Source organism: Schistocerca cancellata, chromosome 1 (genome assembly GCF_023864275.1).
Source record: "Schistocerca cancellata isolate TAMUIC-IGC-003103 chromosome 1, iqSchCanc2.1, whole genome shotgun sequence".
Taxonomy (NCBI): domain Eukaryota; kingdom Metazoa; phylum Arthropoda; class Insecta; order Orthoptera; family Acrididae; genus Schistocerca; species Schistocerca cancellata.
The window spans coordinates 763,023,885-763,036,020 of NC_064626.1; the positions used below are offsets into that span (position 1 = coordinate 763,023,885).

At 42.5% G+C, this 12,136-nt stretch overlaps 1 pseudogene; it reads left to right on the forward strand.

Annotated features, from left to right (window-relative positions):
* Window positions 1–1,362: 1,362 nt before the first annotated feature.
* On the forward strand, window positions 1,363–1,477 carry LOC126101010 (5S ribosomal RNA; annotated as a pseudogene).
* Window positions 1,478–12,136: the final 10,659 nt, after the last annotated feature.

A 12,136-nucleotide genomic window follows, 5' to 3' on the forward strand; every position in this document is an offset into this window, starting at 1 on the left:
AGAGGATGTACTGCATTGCGGTGCATTTGGTACCAGTCCCACCTGCAGCAGTGCCATTACAGCTAAAGGGAATCGACCTCTTGGTGAAGTTCCCTAAGTCAAGAAATGGGGCTAAATGGATAATAGTCTGCACTAACTACCTCACTCGCTGCCTCCAAAGCTGTGTCGACTGCCGAAGTTACAAAAATTGCAAAAATCTTGTAAAAGACGTCAGTTTGAAGCATGGAGCTCCCTGTGTGATGATTCACAGTACGATATGACTAGGGACTGTGTTTGTTGTGAGCAGACACAAGGAGAGTTGGCTGCTGTCTGTAAACAGCTAGAAGCTGTGTTGGCTACCGTCAACATGCTTCTAACTAATGCTCAAAATTGTGGTGACGTCGGGGCGCCAGTGACGGAATCCGCGACACCTTTGGTGCCACTGTAATCCCCTGGTTACTCGGAAGTCGCTGCGGCTTCTGATACACAACACGTGACATCCTCAATCCAGAGTGGGTGCCAAACTGTAGTGGGTTCGTGGGTCACTGGGCAGAAGGCGAAATAGAGAGCACGCCTTGCAGCTGGCTCCCTATGTGTTAGCAACAGGTACGAGGTGCTACGCAGTGTCGATGATAAGTCTGAACCTGCATGGAATGCCTCTCCTGTTGGGCCAGCGGTCGCTTTTCCTGCCCAGTTTGGACAAGTACAGAGGGTGTGTATCCTTGTCACTGGGCTCTCCAATGTTAGGCGATTGGTGGAGTCTCCCAGGGAGATAGTAGGCAAGGCGGGAAGGAATTCCAGTGTGCATTCAGTTTCTTTGCTGGGGGCTCTCATCCGTGTCATGGAGGAGGCCCTGCCGGCTGCTATCGAGCACACTGGGTGCAACCCATCGCATGTAGTGGCACATATCGGCATGAATGACGCCTGCCGCTTGGGTTCTGAGGCCATCCTCAGCTCGTTTCGGCAGCTGGATGATTTGGTGAAGGCAACTAGCAACGCATGTAGGGTTCAGGCTAAGCTGTCTTTTTGTAGCATTGTACCCAGGGTTGATCGCGTTCCTCTGGTTTGGAGCAGAGTGGTAGGTCTAAACCAGAAGCTCAGACGGATCTGCGACAGTATCGGATGCGAATTTCTCAACATCCGCCATTGGGTGCAGAATTGTAGGGTTCCCCTTAATAGGTCAGGCGTGCACTACACCCAGGAAGCGTTTACTAGGGTACCGAAGTACGCGTGGCGTGCACATGGGGTCTTTTAGGTCAGAGAAGCCCTCCCTTGGAATAGAAGACGATTTGCCTATTAAATCAGCCACAGTGACCTCATAGAATCTTGGTTCTCGCAGATCAGAGATAGAAAAGATTAATGTGATTTTAGTAAATTGCAGGAGGCAACGGTCTTGCCGCAGTGGATACACCGGTTCCCGTCAGATCACTGAAGTTAAGCATTGTCTGGCGTGGCCACTTGGATGGGTGACCATCCGGGCCGCCATGCGCTGTTGCCATTTTTCGGGGTGCACCCAGCCTCATGATGCCAATTGAGGAGTTACTCAACCAAATAGTAGCGGCTTCGGTCAAAGAAAACCATCATAACTGCCGAAAGAAGTGTGCTGACTACACGCCCTTCCTATCCGCATCCTCAGCTGAGGTTGACACTGCGGTTGGATGATCCCGATGGGCCAATTGTGGCCTGAGGGAGTGCAGATTGCAGGAGCATCCAAGGAAAAGTCCCAGAGTTAGTATCGCTTTGCTGAACGCTATAGCCGACCAGTGTGACCAAGCGGTTCTAGGCGCTTCAGTCTGGAACCACGCGGCCGCTACGGTCGCAGGTTCGAATCCTGCCTCGGGCATGGATGTGTGTGATGTCCTTAGGTTAGTTCGGTTTAAGTAGTTGTAAGTTCTAGGGGACTGATGATCTCAGATGTTAAGTCCCATTGTGCTCAGAGCCATTTTTTGTTAAGTCCCATAGTGCTCAGAGCCATTTGAACCATTTTTGAACCCTATAATGCACAGAAAGCTGGTTGAAACCAGATTCAGTGACAATGAAATCCTAATTCCAGATTGGGATGTTTATCAGAAGGATAGGTTAGTCGCCAATTGTGGTTGCGTGTTTATTGTAGTAAAAAATTCGATAAAATCTAGCGAGGTTATCACGGATTCCGAATGTGAATTAATCTGGGTGAAATTGAGTATCAAAGAACGGTAAAAAATGGTGATCGGTTGCTTTTATAGACCACCTGGGTCAGGATCTGTAGTTGTAGAGCGCTTTAGACAGAACTTGCAGAATATCATTAGTAATTTCCCTGATCATGCCGCTGTAATAGGGAGTGGCTTCAATTTGCCATGTATAGACTGGGAGTGTTATGCCATCAAAACTGGTGCCAGAGTCAGGGATTCGTATGGCATTGTTCTGGATGTCTTATCCGAAAATTACCTTAAGCAGAGGGAGAACCAACTCGTGAGGGTAACGTCTTAGAACTCCTGGCAATAAACATATCCGAACTTACCGAAACAGTTAACGTAGAGGAAGGTATCAGTGGTCATAAGGCTGTGATAGCATCTATGACAGTGGGTGCTACAAGGAATGTTAAGAAAGGTAGGAAGATATGTTTGGTCAGCAAGGGTGACAGGATACAAATTTCAGATATCTCAGCAGTCAGCATCAAATATTCGGTGATGAGGACGAAAATGTGGAGGACAAATGGAAAAAATTCAAAGGCATCTTTCAATATGCGTAGACAAGTATGTTCCGAGTAAGGTTTTAAGGGAGAGGAAAGATCCACAATGGTTTAACAGCCACGTTAAAAAAGCGCTACGTAAACATCTAAGATTCAAGAGAAGTAAAAACCTACCTGACAAACAAAAGCTGAACGCCGCGAAAATGAATGTAAGGAGAGCAATGAGAGAAGCGTTCAATGATTTTGAAAGTGAGATGTTATCAACCGAGCTGAGTAAAAACCCCAAGAGATTTTGGTAGTATGTAAAATCAGTAAGTGGGTCAAGATCATCTATTCATTCTCTCAGCGCACACACCGGCACCGAAATGGAAGATAATAGAGAGAATGCCGAAATACTGAATTCGGTCTTACGAAGTTGTTTCACCGTGGAAGGTAACACTATCCCTCCTAAAAATGGCATATACTGAGATAACTGATCGCGGAATTGGAAAGCAGCTACAATCGCTTAGTAGTGGAAAGGTTTCAGGACCAGATGAGATACCTACAAGATTATGCGAAAGAACTTTCTCTGTTCTAGCAGTAATTTATCGTAGATCGCTTGGGCAACGTAAAGGACCAACGACTGGAAAAAGCGCAGGTCATTCACGATTTTAAGTAAGGCCGAAGACAGATCCATACAGTTATCTCGTTGACGTCAATCTATTGTAGAATTATGGAACATGTTTTATGCTCAAGAATTATGACGTTTTGGAAAAAGGACAAATCTTCTATAAAAATCAACATGTATTTCGCAAACAGAGATCCTGCGAAACTCAGCTCGCTTTGTTCCTCCATGAGATCCACAGTGCAGTCGACAACGGCGCTCCTTGATTTCAGTAAGGCATTTGACACCGTCCCGCATTGCTGTTTATTGAAATAAATGCCAGCTTACGGAGTATCGGAGCAGACTTGCGATTTGATTCAAGACTTTCTTGCAGGCAGAAATCAACACGTCGCTCTTAACGGAACAAAATCGACAGATGTACAGGTAATATCCAGGGTACCACAGGGAAGTGTGATAGGACTGTTGCTGTTTAAATCATATATAAATGACCTAGTAGAAAGCTTCGGATGCGCTTTAAGGCTATTCGCAGATGATGCAGTTGTCTATACCAAAGGAGCAATGCCAGAAGATAGAAAGAATTTGCAGAACGACCTACTGAGAATTGAAGAATGGTGCAGGCTTTGGCAATTGAACCTGAGCGTAAATAAATGTAACATATTGCGCATACATAGAAAAAGAAATCCACTACTGTAGAGCTAGACTATTGATGACAAACAGCTGGAGACAGCGTCTGTCGTAAAATATCTAGAGGTAATTATCCAGAGCGACATTAAGTGGAATGCTCACATAAAACACATAGTGGGAAAAGCAGATACCAGACTCAGATTCACCGGAAGAATCTTAAGGAAATGTAACTCATCCACGAAAGATGGTGGCTTACAAGGCGCTTGTTTGCCCGATTCTTGAGTATTGCTCATCTATCAGGGATCCTTATGAGGTAGGACTGATAGAAGAGATGGAGAAGATCCAAAGAAGAGCGGCGCGTTTCGTCACGGGATGGTTTAACTGGCGCGAGAGCGTTACGGAGATGCTAAACAAACTACACTGGCAGACGTTACAAGAGAGGCGTTGTGCACCACAGAGAGATTTACTATTGAAATTTCTGGGCAGCACTTTTACGGAGGAGTCGGACAACGTATTACTTCCCTCCACATACATCTCGCATGTTCACCATGAGGAGAAAATTCGAGAAATTAAAGCCAATACAGAGGCTTACCGACAATCATTCTTCCCTAGCACTATTCGCTAGTGAAACAGGGTAGGAGGGATCAGATAGTTGTACCGAAAGTACTCTCCACCACACATCATTAGATGGCTTGCGGAATGTGATGTAGATTTAGATCTCGGATCGTGGAAAGGTTTTCTGGTCGGGTCTAATACCACAGGTAATTTCCCAATGTAGCTTCACCAAGAGGATGACAATTGCTTACAATTCACATACGAATGGCATGACAGAACACTTTAATAAGACACTGTTAGATACGCTTTCTATGTATATTGATGTGAAACAAAGACATTCAGCTACAATACTGCCCTTTGTAACATTCGCAAACAACTCAACGAAGCGATACAGTGTGGGACTCGCACCATTCTTTGTGCTCTATGGTCGCAGGGCTTCAACGACAATAGATACACTATCCCTGTTTCAACTGTACAATCTTAGGATTGCTATGTGAAACATCTCAGCACAAAGACAGAATAAACAAGGCAGCTGGGTCACACATAGACGACAGACACCCGGAAAAAAGACTGACAATGAGAGAGCTTTAATGTCAAGCACCAGCCAATGATACAGAGGCTGCGAGACTTGGTACGGATTTTTTGGCTATGCAGCCTATTGGAAAAATTACAAAAGTGTTGCTTTGTTTTGTACCACATCTGTCCAAAAGTGTTGCTTTGTTTTGTACCACATCTGTCATAGCTTGTTGGACGTCACATGTGAAGTTGAGGATTTTGTCCTTTTATCAGAGAGACAAAAGCCCAGGGATATTGTCCATGTTCTCTGTACGCAGCCCTCCTGCAATCCTGAGACACACATCATTGATTAGAATTTCCTTTTCAGGGAAACTGACCGAAGATCGACACTCGATGGCAAAGCCTTGATATGAGGAGCCACATTAGATGCTCCTAATAGTGAAGAGGCTGTGACAACACGACTAGAACACAAGGATAGCCAGCACTGCCATACAGAGGCCCATTGACAAAGTCTAGATCAATGGCGTTGTAGTCAGTTCTAATGAGAACTTCTGAAACAGTAAGCTGCTTTAATGCCACGAGTTGTGGAGCATGAAGTTTGGCATAGTGGTTACTGCTGTGTGCTGCAGGTCGCCAGTTCAAATCTGACCACTGGTCATTATTTGTTATTTAGTACTTTTCATCTGTGAAAGGTCTCAAAATATCTTACCTTGTAATGTTTGTATACTCTGGAATATTCGATGTTTGTATAAACGGCAGCATCTGCTCTCCAGGACACAGGTATATTATGTCTCTACAATGGTGTCCATGATAAACACACTTTCAGAGCTGAATGTTGTGCATAACTGACGACCTTGCCATCAGATTTTGACTTGATTGTGGTTAAGACATCATAATATGTAACAATTTCCCACTGAAACAAACTGAAGGAAACGAGACACAACACTGAAGTCCTATTTCAAAATTCATCATTGTATCACTATTTTTTTTCAATTAATAAATGTCTAGAATTTTAATTGTAAATTTTTGTTTACTTCCTTACTTTGTTGTTAGATTATTTCTGAAATATTCCACAGGAATGCGATATTTGTGTATTCTGTAATGTTTGTTGTAACATGATTGTTCATATTTATCTACATAACTAATCCCACATGGAACTAATTGCCATGTTACTTAATAAACCAGACATTCAACTAAATGTACTTAAATTCTGGTAGATCTAGATGTAATTTATTTATGAAGTACTCACTGATTAAATCTTTGGTACAGGATGTTGCTTATTTCGTGCATTGATTCACAGTTTTAAATACATGTTACATTACAATAAAATTGATTCAGTACCAAACATAATTTTAAGCTCGCAATACAATACAGTGAAGCACTGTAATTAAGTACATTAAAATAATAGTGCAATCCAATATATAGTGCAATAGTTAACAAAAGAAATTTTAGATACATGATAGAAAGAGGAACTAAATTAAATTAATGTCAACAAATATTCACTTACAGTGTAATTCATCTATTTTGCAAATGTGTTTTTAGAGCAACTTAGAATTTTTGTATTTTTTCCATTGTCATGATGAGTTGGGAAAGTTTATTGTTAAGTTTTTTGCCCATTTGCAGGGGTCAATTTTCTTTGGGAATTGTGTTTGCATACTCACTGTGAAGGCCTATTTTTTGCATGGTGTCATATGTTTTGCAGGAACTAATTATGTTCCCTTCTATACACCTAGTGGTGCACCTGCCTAAGCCATGTGCTAGTTAAGAAAACGGATTTACATGATGGGGCGCATCTGCCTAAGCCATGTGCTAGTTAAGAAAATGGCACAACATGAAGGGGTGCACTGGAAGAGCCACGTGAGCTGGTTCTAACATACGAATCCAAAAGCTAATGACTACAGTAACATTCGAAACGGGCTAATACACTTAATCAAGGAGGGTCTGGGCCAGATGGACTATGGGTGGCTTGCAACCTTTCTTCAGTGTTGTACAGCTGCGTGGGAAAAACCGTTTCAATGGTGCACTTGGCAGCAAAGGAGCGCCAAAACGATCGTGGATAGCATAGCAATAAAACGACCTGGCCGTCCTGTCTCGCACTGCACATCACTGCACTATCTTCACTACACTGCGCGCAGTACTTCAATTGCTGTACTGGGGGGAAGAACTGGGTGTCTGCCATCAGGCTTTGTACTACTGTAGTCAGTAGAACCGCCTCGAGATGACACAGCTCTGGAAGGTAACTTGGAAAAAACGCGCAGCACTCCTCTCATTAAACGGACTGCGACAGGACAACGGCGACGAGCGCGGGATAAGAGCTCTCCAGTTCGCGCATACCCCGTTAGAATGCGGCGGACGACAACGCAGGCCATGTGGGAGCACGGCTGGTGATGTCGCCTCTTCATAATGGAACAAGAGCATGCTCGAGTGACGGTTGGGCGTGCCTAGCGGCCGGGAAGCGTGGCCGTCTACGTTCTTCCCCGGCAGAAGTGACGAACCGGGGTGTTGCAAGGCTGGTTTCCAGTATACGCAGCCTGTCGTCTGCTGCTATAGATGGAGGCGAGGGACGAAGTCGTCACAGTATGGATTGCTTGATTCGTACATACTACAGTTTTTGCAGTCTCTGAAATTTCCTTTCTTTTGGTAAATACAGAATATATGGGTGTGGCAATTTAGTATCTGGAGTGCTTCAAAAACATGGTCCCAAGAGTTTCTGGTTCAAGTGTTTTCAGTTAGTATTATGATCTTCTTTTTTGTTATGGAACAGCTTTTGCTTATTGGTGAGTAAATTATATAATATTGAAGTAGTGATTCTGCTTGGGCATAATATACATTTTTAATGTTTATTTTGAGAGGCACCCACATGCCTTGCTCATACTGTGGCATCAAGCAGTCAGGCCTGCAAGATGAGTGGTCTGCCAAGCGAGTGGATTCATTCTTAATTTATCGAGTAACATGAACTCTCGTACTCACAATTTAGTTACAAATTATCCTCCTGTATGAATAATACGCAACGGAAACACGCATCTGACTATCAGTAATTTATAGAACTCTGACTGTACACTACGCACTGGCAATACCACATTTTCTTTCCTTTTTTATTTAACGGCTTTTGTCTACACGTGGCCACCGCACTGAATATGAATGGCACACACATCATAAATTCGGGACATTATGGCAACATACAATTCAATGGAAAAGTCCACCAATCTTTTTCTTTTCACTATCTTATTTATTCCGATAAATTCTCTAACCTAAACACACAAATTCTATAACCTACAACAATAACACATGATAAATTCCGCCCAGTGGGCATGACTTTACATTGGTGAATCTCTATATTATGGTCTCGTAATTATTTTAACGCTACAGTGCACTTTCTGGACAGGATGGTTGATCTTTTATTATTTCTCACCCTTCGACTCTCACAATCATCATCACGAAACTTTCCTCCAGACCGAGCGGTACAGAAGGAACAAGCATAACCCACTAATCTTTTGCAACTACCTCGCTACACTCCCATGCAAACCACACATACCCAAATTACATGACATACACCACACTACAATATGAAATACAAGACAGTGAATAGTCACAACATTATCACTTTCAGCTTTCCCACTTCAATTAATATTTATCCCAGTTTCACACGACACTGCCCCACTTTGTAATTCTACTTCCCTACTATGAACTCTGGAGATATATGCACGTCTTCCTGTGCAATGCAAGCCATGTGGCGTTGCTGGATAGACGGCCGACTCACCTTGCTTCTCTCTCAGAGTTTGAATATAGCGTCACACGGAATCGTTTCACGCAAAGTAATATTATGAACTTATTCATCACACACGCGAGTCCTCAACTGATACCATGGACGAGTACTTCTCTTTATGCTTTGTCTCATACACAGCTTGAGACTCACACAGTACTCACCACATGGAAGTACTCGTCTCTAATTTCAAGTCCTGCACACGCCATTTCTTAAATATTTCAACTTATGGTACACACGCTATTTCTTAAATATTTCAACTTATTGTACACACGCTAGTGATTCAGCTTAACTTAAGCGCACGGAAGTATTTCAACTTATTGCTACACGTGGTTTCATTGTGACCGTTGGTCACTTCCGAAGATTACTACAATCCCATTAATATTACCTGCCTGACATTTAATTCTCCCCACAAAAGTTCCTGAAATAGAGAAATTATTATTTCAAACTACTCTTAAATATTCCACATGCATACCATGACTCCACTCTTTCGTCATTACGGAGCACAACTAAAACAGGTGTTAACAGCACAGGATCCAGCGGCAGAGAGCCGAAAACATGACCGTTCTCGAGGTCCTCGCCACCTCTGCAGAAGTGGGGGAGCACCTTACTACCCTATTGGTCAGCCACATTTCAGGCACTCAAAGCTCAGGTAAATTTCATCTCTTTGGTTCCACCAAAGGTGGCCAAAGGATCGACTCAAAGATGATCATATATTCACATTCACTATCTGCGGTTAGCAGACGACCATACATTCATTTATTTCAAAAGATCTCACCAAACTGGATGTAGGGATTTACTTTGTGGGAGTGCACATGTGATCAATTAAATAAATAAATTGTCATTCTTTCCCACACTGGTATCCGGCTTTGCTGTATTAATTGAAATTGAGTTATTTTACAAAAAAAATGTGTTGTTCTGACAAAAATAATGAAGTATGTTGTACCTATTTTCAATGTCGGGCGGTACTGTACCCTTTCACCACCGGCTACCCATGCAGAAAAAAATGGCACAGTACTATCCTTGCAATGCGAGGGTAGTTCCGAACTTTTTCTTTTTTAAGAAAACTGTATTAGAACAAACATAGCAAGTCATCAAAATAACCGGGTGGAAATCTTAGCCCCTGGTGACCTCAAATTGACGACCAAATGTTGTTACTTTACCAAATTATTGACACAGTTGTTGCATTATTGTACTCTCCACAATCCGGAGTAATGTACACATACATATTTACAACAATCCAAATGACAGATAAAACATCACATCGTACAAATAAAAAATAATGGTGAGATAAAAATTGTCTTAGTTACCGGGATCTCCGTTATTTTTAGGAGTAATCCAAACTTCAATAATTCTAAAACAAAATAAAAAAATACTAAATGTACTCATGAAATTTTAAATAGCTCACCGACCAAACACAGAGCAAGTAATCTGACATTCATAAATTGCGGGGTAAAAACCTTTACACAGCAAAGTCTAAATACAAAACAAATTCAACAAAAGAAAAACATTGCGTACACCAGTTACATGTAGAATGTCAGGCTCCATACCATTACTCTAAAATATACATCAAACGTACAGAGAAATAAAACTGAGAAGAAAAACAATGAAATATACCACAAGTTACATACTGGTTACGTAATATAGTTCATCTAAGACATCATGTCATACCTAATTACCTATCATCACTTAAGCAATTGCCACAACTACTCGACTGTGAGTTAAACCTTATCCTTGTCGACCAGTACAAATACCTGCTGCTGAGCTAGTCAGTCCATCATCTTGGATCAACACACACAGTAAATAGTTTAGCAATAAGTGCTTGAATCCACCAGTAGCTCTCGTATCTTACTCTACTGCTCATTTCTCTGTTGTTACACATTTGGACGACAAGAACTTGCATTTCGACTAGCCTTCGTTACACTTTAATGTGAAATATCACCACTGTGATAATGAAAATAAGTGGCTTCAGTCAACACACCAACAAGATCATTACTTTCCACGACATCAAAAAGCATCAGTTAATTTCGGTATTTGTTGTGCAATGCAAACTCTTGTCCCCTGTGACAACCTTACTGACCAATGCAACAAGAGCCCTACGTTAGTATTACGCCACTGGCTAATAATTAAAGCATCATTGTACCAAATATTCTAATAAACATGTTACGTGTACTTGATAACCCAGAACAAACAAAAAAAAACCACACTAACTATTCTACACACAAATGTTAATAAAATACAATTACACTCGCTGTCCCTTCAGGGATGAAACATATATAAAAAAAATTTACACAATTACAATTACAAATACATTATTCCTTATCTTGCGAGTCACATGGAATCATTTCATTCTGTGATTTTCTTGGGGTCAAAAAAGTTGCTGACAGGTTCCCTAGAAACATTGGCTCGGTGTCAAAGCTCTCCCATGGTTACCCGGACGAAAGTCTTTAAGTCACTCAAATCGGCATTTTGAACACGCACTGAACAGTAAACTGTATCTCACATTAAACACAAATGTCATAGTCACACTCAGCGTACCATCCACACGAAACTGGTCGTCCACAAAAATGGCCCTACAACTACTATTACCCACGGTTCTGTCCTTTCAGTTCATGGTGTAATTAAAAGTCGTAAGTTCCAACAAACAGCACTTATTCCCGCACCAATTCAAGAAATGTCTCCTACTACAAGTGCAAATGTCAATGTCCCACTTTAGTTTCTTGCGTTCATACAATAATTAATCACCAAATGACAACTGTCTTCTTTAAGTATACCAAGCATCCCACATGCAATTCACAACGAACACTTAACAAGTCACTGCCAAAAGTTTATGGATCCCACCGTTCAGTGGTCAAGACAAAACAAAACGATCGTCCTGTCTGCTAAAGACAAAATCTATTCCACCACTCACAACGTGGAAACACCAGTCCTTCACTTTCCACCTTATGGAGACATACGAGCAGTCATCTTGCTTCACGGCTCCACAGTCCAGTACTAGTTAATAGTTGCTGGTAACAAATGCCCGCCGGACTCTGCCCCGCGTCGTCCATTCTGCCGTGGCGCCGCTGCGCGCCCCGTTGAGCAGAAGAAACCACCCGCTGTTGCCTCCGCGGGATACTTTCCCCAGTCGTAAGGGTGGCGGAACTTATGAATGGCCAGTGGTACGTGCATGTCGCCACAGGCCGTTGACCTGCTGTAGCGGGCGCGTGGAGTGTACCCCGACCGGCAGTGGAGTGGGGAGCGCACCGGCTCTGTTGCCGACGTCTGCTTGGCTTATGTGGTACGGGCGCGTTCGGTGTAGCCCCTCAGCGCTACGACACCCAATCAGTCAGACCCTTCCATGCATCTCGCAACATTACAGACAAAAGGATATTCTTACAGTATTTAAATACTCATTGATTACATGTATGATCTATTAGATACA